Source organism: Eschrichtius robustus, chromosome 8 (assembly GCF_028021215.1).
Source record: "Eschrichtius robustus isolate mEscRob2 chromosome 8, mEscRob2.pri, whole genome shotgun sequence".
Classification (NCBI taxonomy): domain Eukaryota; kingdom Metazoa; phylum Chordata; class Mammalia; order Artiodactyla; family Eschrichtiidae; genus Eschrichtius; species Eschrichtius robustus.
Genome location: NC_090831.1, coordinates 117,744,050 through 117,757,963, shown reverse-complemented (window position 1 = coordinate 117,757,963; position 13,914 = coordinate 117,744,050). Strand labels below are relative to the sequence as shown.

Sequence of the window (13,914 nt, the reverse complement as noted above, 5' to 3'; positions counted from 1 at the left end):
TGGAGAAAAGACAGCCTCTTCAATAAGTGGTGCTGGGAAAACTGGACAGGTACATGTAAAAGAATGAAATTAGAACACTCCCTAACACCATACACAAAAATAAACTCAAAATGGATTTAAGACCTAAATGTAAGGCCAGACACTATACAACTCTTAGAGGAAAACATAGGCAGAACACTCTATGACATAAATCACAGCAAGATCATTTTTGACCCACCTCCTAGAGAAATGGAAATAAAAACAAAAATACACAAATGGGACCTAAAGAAACTTACAAGCTTTTGCAGAGCAAAGGAAACCATAAACAAGATGAAAAGACAACCCTCAGAATGGGAGAAAATATTTGCAAATGAAGCAATTGACAAAGGATTAATCTCCAAAATATACAAGCAGCTCATGCAGCTCAGTATCAAAAAAACAAACAACCCAATCCAGAAATGGGCAGAAGACCTAAACAGACATTTCTCCAAAGAAGATATACAGATTGCCAACAAACACATGAAAGGATGCTCAACATCACTAATCATTAGAGAAATGCAAATCAAAGCTACAATGAAGTATCACCTCACACCAGTCAGAATGGCCATCATCAAAAAATCTACAAACAATAAATGCTGGAGAGGGTGTGGAGAAAAGGGAACCCTCTTGTACTGTTGGTGGGAACGTAAATTGATACAGCCACTATGGAGAACAGTATGGTGGTTCCTTAAAAAACTAAAAATAGAACTACCATACGACCCAGCAATCCCACTACTGGGCATATACCATGAGAAAACCATAATTCAAAAACAGTCATGTACCACAATGTTCATTGCAGTTTTATTTACAATAGCCAGGACATGGAAGCCACCTAAGTGTCCATCGACAGATGAATGGATAAAGATGTGGCACATATAAACAATGGAATATTACTCATCCATAAAAAGAAGCGAAATTGAGTTATTTGTAGTGAGGTGGATGGACCTACAGTCTGCCATACAGAGTGAAGTAAGTCAGAAAGAGAAAAACAAATACCATATGCTAACACATATATATGCAATCTAAAAAAAAAAAAAAAAAAAAAGGTTCTGAAGAACCTAAGAGCAGGACAGGAATAAAGACGCAGACGTAGAGAATGGACTTGAGGACACGGTGAGTGTAAAGGGTAAGCTGGGATGAAGTGAGAGAGTGGCATGGACATATATACACTACCAAATGTAAAATAGATAGCTAGTGAGAAGCAGCCGCATAGCACAGGGAGATCAGCTCGGTGCTTTGTGTCCACCTAGAGGGGTGGGATAGGGAGGGTGGGAGGGAGACGCAGGAGGGATATATGTATGGGTTTATATGTATACTTATAGCTGATTCGCTTTGTTATACAGCAGAAACTAACACACCATTGTAAAGCAATTACAGTCCAATAAAAATGTTAAAAAAAAATACACTTGCATGTGTGGAAAGCAATGTATGTACAGATACAGGTTCTTCACTGTAACATGATGTATAACAGCAATAGATTGTGAATAGTTTAGATATCTATAGAGAGAGGATGGAGTAAATTATGAAATAAAATAAAACTTAATATTATTCAAAATCATGATATGGTGGGGTTTTTTTAAATAAAGATGCACAAATTCTTCTATACTCTTCCATTCAAGAGGTGGAGCCAAGCCCCCCATCCCTCACCCCATGAGAGTGGGCTGGACTTAGTGACTCACTTCTAACAAACAGAATACAGCAGAGCGGGTGGTGTGTGACTCCCAAGACTGGGATACAAAAGGCATTACATCTTCCTCCTTCCTCTTTCTCTTGGATCAGTTCTTGGAGAAGCCAGCTGCCATGCCATAAGGACGCTCAAGCAGACCTATAGAAAGGGCCAACAGCCAGCAAGGAACTGAGACCTCCTGCCAACAGCCATGTGAGTGAGGCATCTCAGAAGCAGATTCTCCAGCCCCAGTGAAGGCTTCACATGACAGCAGCCCTGGGCAGCATCCTGGCTGCAACCTCATGAGAGACCTTGAACCAGAACCACCTAGCAAAGTATTCCTAACCCACAGGAACTGTGAGATAATAAATGTTCATTGCTTCAAGCTGTGAAATTTTGGGGTAATTTGCTATGCAGCAATAGATAATTAATATACATGGGTAAATATGACTTTTGAAAAAATATCACTTGCATTTTTAAAAATCTGTTTGCCTCCTATCAAAAGTCCTTTTGCATCATATTCAAATATGGCTACTGGCTCTATGGAACAATGATAATTATTTTCTAGCTATAGAAGAGAAACATTTCCTTAAACCTTAAGGAAAAAAAAAACCTCATCAGCATCATCTGATTCACCTTACTTCCCAAATTATATGGATCTCAGTGGTGAAACCTATAATCTCAATTTGAAATGCAATTTGGAAAAAAATCAAGATCAAAGAAAAAATGTTTTAAAAAACTGTTACTTGGCAGTCTGTCATCAATCTTTGGATATTCTATTTCATATGACACATAAACTGTGCAATTTTAATGATAATAATCGCTACCAGTAATTGAGTAATGTTCTAAGAGGTTTATATAATCCATTGCATGTAATCTTTGTTATAACCCCCAGTGAGTTATTGCTACCATCTTCGCTTTCAGATGAGGAAGTTAAGCTTTAGCAAGCCCACATAACCTGCCTGATGTCACACAGCTGATAAGGAGTAAAGCCACAATTTGAATACCCGCCCTTTGGACTTCACAGCCAGAACTTGTAAGCACTACTCTGTATTCCATGTAATAATGCCCGCAGTGTACTCCAGCTTAGGCTTTTAGTGAGATTGTGCTTTTGTAAAATAGTATCTGGGTCATTAACCAAGTACTTAGAACGTGTGTGGCACTGGGCGAAGCACTTAGGTGCATTATTTCATTTCGTCCCCACAGCCACCCTCTAAGCTGAGACTGTATTATCGCCATTTGACAAATGAGCTAACTGAGCCTCAGAGACTCCAGATTGCCTGAGGCCCAGGCAGTCTGAATCCAAAGCTCACTGCCACATACGATGCAAGTACAGAAAACTTACACATTCGTGATGATAAAAGTTTTTAATTTAAGAGGATGGAGGATGCATGGGAGATGCCTGTGTCCTTCCAAAGACAACCTCCGGGTAGGAAGCTTACAGAAAGAAAAGGAAAGAATTCTGCAACATTTCTGTCTCCACAGCCCCTGGGGGGTTTCAAAGCTGTTTTGTAAGCATCTGTTGTAGTAGTCAATTCACTTGAAGTTTGCAACCCACAGGACTGTTTTAAATTCTCTGTGACAGCCAGGAGAATGAGTTCCCCATGTTTATCAATCCTTTGTCTTTGGAGGAACAGGAGATCTGACTGCAGTTTATTTATTCACTCATCAATTATTTATTAAGCTCCTACAATGTGCCAAGCACTCTTCCAGGAGCTGGTTATGCAACAACAAACAAAAAGGTAAAAATTCTTGCCCTCATGGGACTTATATTCCTGTGGGTAGAAAAAAAGAGACAAAAAAATAAATGAATATCCATAGGTTAGACTTTGGTAAGTGCTGTGGAGAAAAATAAAGCTTGGGCGGGGTAAGGACGAGGAACGTGAATGAGGGTTGCAATTTTAATTAGGCTGCTTAGGGAAAATCTCATGGAAAAGCTGCAAATTATTACTGTACATAAATTGTGCAGACTCCAACGGTAATTTTTTCCTTGAATTAAAATGGTTATACGAATAATTGCCAAAGCTCATTTTCCTGGTACTGTTATAATCATTTAGGCAAAGTAGATGGATAAAGCAGGTGGGGCCCAAACTACTGAGATTGCTATCTGAATTCATTAGGAAAAACTGGATAATCAATTTTCATTTTTTTCTGAATTATAGCCATTAGCTGATTTACATATGCATTCTAAGCCTTTCTTTCAAAAATCCTTTGATAACACAAGGCAAGAGCTCTCGTGGAAAAGAGAGGGTTAGTTTTACAGAGGCTGAGAATAACTTGCAAAGAGGACCCCAGCAAGTCATGGCTATTCCTCAAAACTCCTGGGCAAAATTTACTGACTTTGTACATTGTCGTCCAGATATTTAGAGAATGGGAAGGAAAAAAGGAGCTAACGATCTTTTTCTCCCTAGTCTGGTCACATCCAAAGTGCAAAGATCTAAAAGCCAGTTTGACCCGACTTAGCTGTGTGGCCTTGGAAAAACTTGGGCCTCATTTTCCCCATCTGAATCCAAAGGGATTGTGTCTAGAAGACAGCTATGACCTACGGTGACCCCAGCAGCAGGGTGTGCAAAGGCTTATCTGCTCCATCACGTTCTGCAGTTTTGGAAATTTTTAGATGGACAATTTCTTCTTCTAGAGCCATCTAGTCCTTAGTATTCCATGCTCAGGGAGCAGTTTATAGAGTAACGTTATTAGCCCATCAAAACTCCCATTTGTGAGGGATGCCGGATAATAAAAATCACTGGCATCTGCGGAAGCATGAGTGAAACAGCGATGAGCTATCTTCAGTTGGGGGTACAGGACAGAAGGTCCTCCCCATCATTTGGTCCTTCTCAGCACAGCAAACCAAAGACCCCTCCCTCTTCCTCCTACCTGCCCACCACACATACACACTGCTCCACACCGTGACCAAGAGCAATAGACAGTTTGGAGATCTGGAGGTCCTTTTAGCACATGAAAGCTGCCATTCAGACCCTCTATCAGGAACCCATGGAAGCTTTTTCTAGTGAGACCTGGGGGACTGATCTTGGTCTCCTGTTTCCCCAGTTGCAACTCTCCCTTCTCACCTCCACGGCCCATCAGAAAAGGAATGCCCACGTGTGTTTAGCTAGACTCTCAACCACTAGTGAGGATACCACCCTCTCTTACTTCGTTTTACCAGAGAGGAGCCAGCAACAATCCGTCACCTTCCCTTTCCCCTAGGCACTTTCGTTCCATCTGGATAGGAGACAGTTCAGATGCCGAGTCTTTCCCTTCATAACCTCCTTCCAGACCCCACAGGAAATCACTACACACCAAAGCGTGCACACACCCCAGTACTTCACACACACACACACACACACACACACACACTTTTAGACTCTTCCCCATAATAATTCTTTATTTGATCAATAAAGGCACCAAACTCACAGGGATAGAAATATATAGATTTCTCAATTTCCTGACCGTGATGGGTTCTCTAAATACCACTTCTCAGTCACAGCTCCACATCCTTTTAGAAGGAACATCCCCAAATGCCCTAATCTAACTTCCAAATTCTAACTCCATCCCCTCACTTCCCCCACCTCATCTCAAGAATCAGAAAGAATTTCTACCAGTTACCTCACCCTGAATATTAAATCATTCATCACCACACAGACATGCACAAACACATACATCCCAAGAAAAAAAGAGCTGAATTTTGTTTAACATGTGTTTGTGTAATTCTGTGGTGTGTTGTTGATTTTTTTTTTTGTCTGTGTTTAACCAATTAACAAAGGCATTTGATTGAAAGAGCTGAGCACAAGTCCACGCACACTTGCACACACACATCTGCAGCTGTAAGAAAGCACACAGTTTAGGTACATACCTCATACCCCCCGCTGCTCCCGCTCTCTGAAGGATGGGCTGGCAATCAGGGCAGAGCACCGTCCACAGAAAGCAGCCACAGCCCTGGTGACTGGTCACTGTACTGATGTTAATGGAGTTCAAAAGCAAATGACTGCCCAGCTCTTTTTCAGGATCAGATTTGCTAGTTAATTAGTAATCAAGGTCTTTCTGAGGCAGTCATCCCTAAGACCTTGGGGCAAGAAGTAACCACCCTGACCCCTGGGGCACTGAATGTCTGGTAGCAGAACAAGACTGACACAAAGTGTAGATGATAAAGGTAAAGCAAAAAAAAAAAAATGATCCTGGTACCCCAGAAGAGCCCCATCTCTCCCAGTGACCCCTAATCTCATCCACTGATCTGTGTTTGAAGGAAATAATTCTGAAAATGTTTTCAAAATAGTTTTCTTCTTTTCCTGCCTCTAGGAGGGGTATCCTTAAGCTTTTTTGTGTTAAAGAGACCCTTTGGCCATCCGGTACCTCCTAGGGTACCTCTCTTGGAATTACATTTTTTTAGAATTACATTTTTAAATGCATGAGACAAAATACAAAAATACAAAATAAGCATACAAAAGAAACCAATTTCACTGAATTACAGTTACTAGAATACTTTTTAAATTGTAGTAATGTATGTGCTTCTTTAATGATATATTGTATTAGCTAACAAATCTAGCAGCTGGTCTAATAGCTACTGCAGTTTCAAAATAGTGTAAACAGTATTTTGAGATTATCTTCAACATATGATATAAAAGTATCCGTGACCTCTCTTGGAATCAAAGTCTTAGGTACTGCTCACACTACTGTGATTTGTGGCCTAACTTTATAATATTTTGAAAGACATATTGAATGTCAGTATTTCAGCAAAGAAAAAAACATAAACCCTTTCCCCTTCCCAGTTCACCTGCTCTCTGCATTAAATGCACAAACCCCGGGTTAAGAGCTCCACTCTACTGCTAGGCAGACCCTCCCTCAAAGCAGGCAGTGTCCTTGCCCGGGTGCCACTCCAAGAGATGCCAGTGATCCATGAGCCCATTACTGCCAGTCCCAAGGAAATAAGTACCAAACCCGAGGATAAATATTTACAAGCTTCTATTGCCACTTGTCATGGTAATTTATGTCCATTGACCCTCATAATTAAAAACTGGAGTTTGTGTTTGTGTATGTATATGCTTTTTAATTTTCTTTTTCTAGTAATTTATTTTTATTTTAAATTTACAAAAGTCTCAGTCTGTGACATAATGGAAATTTTTGTTTTTAAAAAAAACCTGATTTTTTACCACGGATCATTTTAAAAGCTCTGCTCAACTACTGTTATTCCTGGTCACTTGCTTTTATGGATCAGTGAAAATTCAAAAAACTTAGGCTAAGGGACCTAAATTTATAACCTGTGTATCACCCAGAAAAACTAAACAAAAGTCACCATCTATTATCATTTCATTGTGGACACAGACTATTAAAATGGAATGAATTTATCTTCTTGAAAAGTTCACTTTCTTGTCCTTATTTTTCTCATTTCATCGACCAACAGAGAAGGAGGCTCAGCTCAGTGCTCTGTGACGACCTAGATGGGTGGGACTGGTCGGGGGGTGCAGTGGGAGGGAGGTCCAAGAGGGAGAAGACACAGGTATACATAGAGCTAATTCACTTCATTGTACAGCAGAAACTAACACAACATTGTAAAGCAATTATACTCCAATAAAAAATTTAAATAAATAAAAAGGGAGTTTGTGATTGACATGTACACACTGCTATATTTAAAATGGATAACCAACAAGGACCTACTGTATAGCACAGGGAACCCTGCTCAATATTCTGTAACAACCTAATTGGGAAAAGAATTTGAAAAAGAATAGGTACATGTGTATGTATAACTGAATCACTTTGTTGTACACCTGAAACTAACACAACATTGTTAACCAACTGTACTCCAATATAAAACAAAATGTTAAAAGAAAAAAGAGAAATGTTGGGAACCAGTAAGACCTGCAGACCAGGTATTGGGAACCCCTGATCTACTGCGTTTGTTTGGCATCACGATGACAAAGAATTTTGAGCTAAAAGAGGAAGAAAAGGAAAACTAAGGTGTATGGAGGCCTGTTGGGTACTGATTCCTTTTGCCGACATTATTTCACCAGTGTTCACAACGGCCTGACAGCTGCCAGGGTCTGAACTGCCATGCGGATACTTGCCCACTCTGCATCAGCGCCCACGCAGACCATTTAGTATTAGCCCGAAAGAACTTCAAAGATCACCACATATAGCCCCCTCATCTTAACAGACGGGGAGCCTCGGACCTAGCAATTTTGTGAGGTTTGCATTAGTCTAATAACGGAATGTAGTACATGCGTGTTAACATTTAAAAAAGAAAAATTTTTGGCAGCTATATACTTTGCCCAAGGCCCTGTACTACTCACTGACTCTATGATGTTGCCTGACTAGAGCGTTTGAAAAGTGTAGCCACTGGATTTAAAAAAGAGATGATTCAGGACAGACCAATGTACAGAACTGTGATGCTGAGAGTGGTTTGTGACCCTGGTGACACAGCCTTACTTGAGCCTGAGGATGTCAGGAAAACATGTCTGTCTGGGAGCCATTGGGGCCGTGCAACTATGAGAACCAGTAATGTGAGGACAAACCCTCCTCCTCAGAACTCTCCAGCCAAGCCCCTTCCCCAGACCCCGTGGCCCCATGTCTGGATCATGCAGTAGCTCCTGGGCCTCCTCCCTCCTTCCAACCCCTGAAAATACAATAACCACTTCCTAAACACAAGTCAATTCAATGTTTAGTTATTATACGTGTGCTATAAACAAGCATCTATCAGAATAGCAATGACAGCAATATTTATGGAACACTTATATGGCCCATGCATTATGTTAAATGAGTCACAGGCATGATTTCAATTTCTCCTCATAATTACACTATGAGGCAGTGACTGTTATCACCCCAGTTTTACAGCTGAGAACCCTGAGGCACAAAGAGCAACTGCCCGAAGGCTGTGTAACTAACAAGAGGTGAAACCAGAATGCAAGCGCAGGCAGTCTGGTCGAGCCTACACTGGAACACAAATGTGAGTGATGCCTCCGTAACCTCACAGCCAAGAGCGTGTAAGAAGTCAAATGGCTACGCTACAAAAGACAAGGCAGCACTGACAAATGTCATTGGAAAAAGAACACTCCCAATTGGGAGGGACAGGAAAGAAAGAAATTAAAGGCCAAGATAGATGGGAGTGGGAAAGAAGGAGAGACGTTAAGATTTGGGGGGTTAAGGGATCAGCATAAGCAAGGCACAGAGGTAAGAAAGAATGGGACCTGCTTCAGAAACTGCAGCAGAAAGACAAGGGAAGACAGTGTGGGAAAGTCAGGACATTATTGGAAAAGTACCCTAGAGCCGCCGCATCACGGAGATTCTGTTAACAAGAAGACTTCCACCAGCAACAGGGACCCATCGCAGGCAAGACACTGCACAGGCTGTCATAAACATGAAATAGATTTCTGAGCCTAGGATTTCTCTACCTAGGACTCAATGTGCAGGATTATCTGTCTCTGTGAGTCTTTACTCAGAATATTACTTCTTCCCACACCTCCAAACAGAACAAGACATATCCATAGGGAACACTGGGAGCTGTACAAGCTGCATGTCCACTGGAGTGGCCCAAAAGTATGGAACCCTGCTACCCTGAGATCCTCCACGGGCATTCCCTGAAGACCAAAGAGCCAGTGGATCACAGTCAATCCTGGGCGAGAACACCCGTCTCTCCCTGTGCAACTTTCCCAAAACAAAACTTTATTCAGGCTTCGCTTCTAAAACCTAAAATAGCCATGGTCTAGTTCTCACGATAAATCGCGCCTTTCTTTCTCTCTTTAAGGCCCTCACTGTCATTTTGACTCCACTACTCCAGTGTTTTTCACTATGCACCAGTCAACTTGGCTCATGGCTGCTTCTGCATTTTTGCCTGAGGGCAGCCCTCCACCAGGGCTGTGTCTACATCCTCTTGTCCTCTGTTTTCTGTGAAAACCCCTCTCCTATTGCAAAGCCAAGTTTAAAATCCACTTGGTCATGAAATTTTCTCCAAACACTCAATTCACATTGACGTTTCCTCTTTTCTGAACTACTGAAGTAATAGTACATTCAAGAATAGTGTTCTGTCTTATGGGTGAACATACCCCAAAGTGCTCAGGGGAAAGCTAGCCTCTCATCAAGTCCCTGCTGGCTGAGTTCCCTCAGAGTCTCCCCAAAGCCAGACCCACGTGAGGAGCCTATTCTGACCTCCTGAGTGGAGAAGGGACAGCTGAGCCCCAGTGTGTGTTCTCCATCCTCCTAGCACTGAACATGGCAATGGATTCTCCCCTCTTGGAATAAAATCCTTATGAAAAGATACTCATCTGTCTGGATTTTACCAGCAATGGACTGTGGGTGGGTTAGATAATCCTGAAAGTATTCCTAAATAAGCTTATTAATCTGAAACAGGTAGATAGAACATTGAAATCAAGTTAAATCATCTCTTGGACACTGTTTCCATGTTAAGTCTTCAGCTGGTGGTTTAGTAGTTCCCTGTATGGTGTCATAGAAAGAGCATGGGGTTTGGAAACAAACTAGCTGGGGTTTAAATATTGGATTCTCTGCTTACTTTCCACAGGCCTTGGGCAGTCATTTCAATGCTCTGAAGCTCAATTGACCTCTCTGTACATTAGGGGTGAGAATATGTGTGACATATATTATTTTGCACCTAAGCTGAGATAATAAGTACCTGATATCCAGTGTCGGTTTCCCACTCCCTCCCTAACTTGTCTTTTCTGAAAATAAGGTCAAATAAAACCCAGCAAGCGGTCGCCTTAGCTTACATTCTGTTAACAACTTCTCCTTCAGTTCATGCACCCCCAGGAAGAGCCTCACTAGCCTGGGCCGGAGGAGGCGTTCTCTTGCATCCATGGACCACCGACAGGCAAGTGCAGAGCATCAGCGCCTCCCACGGGGAACCACGGGCTGAGGGGGAAAAGCAGCCCAGCCCATGACTTTGCTCTCCATGGCTCCTCAGCAGTCCTTCTTCCCCATCTCTCCCCACCCCCCACTCCCAAGCACATGCCGTCTCCACACCTTCTTGTCACAAAGCATCTCTCACAGCCTCCACAGCCTACAAAATTGTATAAATTGTACCTCTTTCTTTTTATTGCGACCGAGTTCCTTCTTTCATTCCCAAAATAAGCTCTTCACATCAGATGCTATCTGGCAACGGAGAAGTTGCTTAGAGTGAGAGTAATTTCCCTGCCCAGAAATGTTCAAAGAAAGGTGAAAATACAAGAGACTTATACTGGGCATTACAGCATTTCCTTCTCTTGTGAAATACCTATTATTCAGCAGTTCTACATGACCTTTCATCCTTTCCTACCTCTCACCCCCACAGACAGGAATACGTGCAAACACCGGTGTGAGTCCAAGGAGAGAGTTATTAGGAATAATATGTTACTTAGTATTCACCTGTTAGTAATAAAACTTTATATTTGTATAATACATTGCAGTTTTCAGAGCACTTTAATCTGTATTATCTCTCTGATCATACAAAGAAATAGAGCAGGAATTTTTAATCCCCATGTATAATGAGGAAACAAACTTAAGAAAAATGATTTGCTAAAGGTCACTCAAATACTGGCCAAGTCGAACTAGTGCTAACTTAGTTTCAAACTAGTAATCCAGTGTTCACAGAGTCTGAAGTCAGTAAATCCAGAAACTGCTTTTTCAGACTAAATACTTGTTCATTCATTCAACAGATTCAAAGTTCACTCTCCACCACGTGTCCCAAAGAGGAAAGCTCAGATCCCACCTGTTATCAAATTCTACCATCCTCCCCTCACAGATGGATACTTCTCTTAAGTCCAAAGCTTGTCCTAGAGATTTCTACCATTTCCTCCATGGATCCCCTACCCCATGCCCAGGGAACACGGGCCCAATCCTGTAAGGGACCCCAGTACAGCCCTAACTCACTAGTTACAGCTGACTGGACCAGCACTGGACAGCTGATCCAACCTGGTCCAATTGGATTCTCTCTCCCGGAAATTAGGATTTGAGACACAGAGTCTGAATCATATTCAGGCTGTGGGATCATGTCATGTTACTGAGAGGCAGAAATTAAGGTTTTACTGAAAATACCTGTTGGCCCAAAAGAGAACAGGATAGACATATAGAAAGAAGCAGGAGTAAGAGATTATTCAAACCCAAGGAAGAAAAAGTAAAGAGACTAGCTACCAGTATTTTTCCTATTTCTTTTAAGACCAATACACAACAGAATTTCAGGTGATTCTCCTGCTTCTTCACCAAAATACTACTTCTACAATTACTACCACCACTGCTTCTACTACTAACCACCATCATCACCACCACCATCACCACCACCATTATCACCATCACCACCACCACCACCACCATCACCACCACCATCACCACCACCATCACCAGCATCACCATCACCATCAACATCATCCTTTCCTGCAGCCATGTACTGTGAGTTTCTATACCTGGCAACCAAATAGTCTCTGATGGCCCTGCTATGGCAGGCTCTCATTGTCTCCCTCTGTCCAGTGTAAATACCTTCACCAGAAATTTCTAACCACTCCAGTCCAACCTACAAGCAACATATTGGCAACGCTTTGCTGACTTCTACAACCACTTGCAATTGTAGGACCTTCAAATCCCCACAAAGTCCCTCTGAATTATTTGGCCTCCCTATAGAATTGTGCTTTTTAGTTCAGGATACATGTAATCTAGGGGTATGTGGTGACACACTGAGAGGTACGTAACACATCCTCTTGGAAAATCAACTTTAGTCAAAGTCCTTGGAGAAGAATAGGCAATTTGAATCAATATTTGGAATTATGAAAAATATGGCAGTATAAAGTAATGGCATGCATAATTTTTTTCAACATAAAACGCTAAATTTACAGAAATTTTCCTGTGAGCCTGCTTCCCCCAGGTCCCCACCCCAGGTGAAACTGTGAAAAGAATGCCATAGGGAATGTCTTAAAGGCGCCAATAATGTCTCACAGCCACACACAGGCTCTGGCTATCATTGTTGCCCTCTTCTCTGGCTTGGCCTCTCTCCCCCACATACTCCCTCGCCGTTCCGCTCTCTGGGAATCTCCGTGTCACACCATCTCCCCCGTCTCTGCCAGACAGTGACCCTCAAAGTGTCACGGCTGCTCAGCGTTCTCTTCCTTTTTCCATTACAGAGAAACGGAACAGGGCTGATTGTCATCCCATGTCTCACCGCTCTATCAGCTTTCACTTAACACCTCCTCTTCCATAATTCATATTAGTGGACAAAATAAAGCTCAAAAAGGGGTCGAGCACCTTCTAAAGCAATCCCTACCCACAGGTCCCTGCTGGGGAAAGTGACCCAAGTATGTCCCTGATCACAAGATTCCATGCTGGCACCGGTGCTGACTGGACCTGGGCTGGGCACTAACCCAAGACAGCCAGTCCTTCAACAGACTGGCATCTCCAGACATCGCCTGTTGTGCGAGCACCAGACAACTCAGATTCTCTTTCTGAATGGAACGCACAGAGACTCTGCAGCAGGATGGGTTAGTAGCAAGAGCAAAACTGAAAGGTAGAGAAACAGAAATAAGAGCTGTGTGAGACCATCTTTAACCTCATCTCCCCTGGCATTACCTCTCTGCCCTCCTCCCTTTGACAGTTCAAAAGGGACAGGATATGCTTTAAATGCAGGAAGCAGAGACGTCCTTCCTTTTGTTTCCTCTCTTGCGCTTCCTGTTTTCTGCCTCTTCATGACAAACGAACCTAAACACAGGGCAGGCTGCCTTTCCCTCTGTCCACTTCCTCGCTTCACATCCCCAGATGGGCAGATGGACTCAGAGCCCTTCTCACAGGTAAGTTATCAGTTAGTTATTGCGTTCAGCGTCCAGTCACAGTGGCCCAAGCATTGTGACTTAAACACAGAAAGATATTACCTTTCTCACTTTCTCTGCTCTCTCTGGAGCACAGTAGTCACTGGTGTGCTTTCACGAACTCAAAAACTTCAGGATTGAGATTCTCTTGGCTTTTCGCTCATGGTTGGAGCTCCAACCATAACATCTTAGTTCAGGCACAGAAGGAAGAAAAGGAGACAAGGGCTTTCTAAAGAATCCCACTCAATGTCTTCTTCTTGTGTCTCACTGGCTACTCTTATCTGAAAGAAAGATGGGAAATGCAGTTTATTTTTAGTTAATATTGACATACCCAATAACAGAGGGGTTCTGTTGGCAATGAAACGGAGAGAACTAATAGCCTGCAGGCAATTAGCAATAACTACCATGAACTGAATGGCAAGTTGATGCGTGGATTCTGCCTAGGTCTACCGCATGCTCCAAACC

At 42.4% G+C, this 13,914-nt stretch overlaps 1 protein-coding gene across 3 annotated transcripts in view; it reads right to left on the bottom strand.

Moving 5' to 3' along the window:
• MGAM (maltase-glucoamylase) overlaps nt 1–13,532 on the bottom strand; it is a 107,369-nt gene extending 93,837 nt beyond the window's left edge. The window contains exon 1 of one of the 3 annotated variants that reach the window (XM_068549592.1): nt 13,513–13,532. The gene's annotated coding sequence lies outside the window, so the exon portion shown is untranslated. Of the gene's footprint in view, nt 1–5,534; nt 5,642–10,705; nt 10,745–13,512 lie in introns of those variants that run through there. The other 2 variants (XM_068549589.1, XM_068549588.1) reach the window with 2 other exon arrangements.
• Between the last annotated feature and the right edge of the window lie 382 nt (nt 13,533–13,914).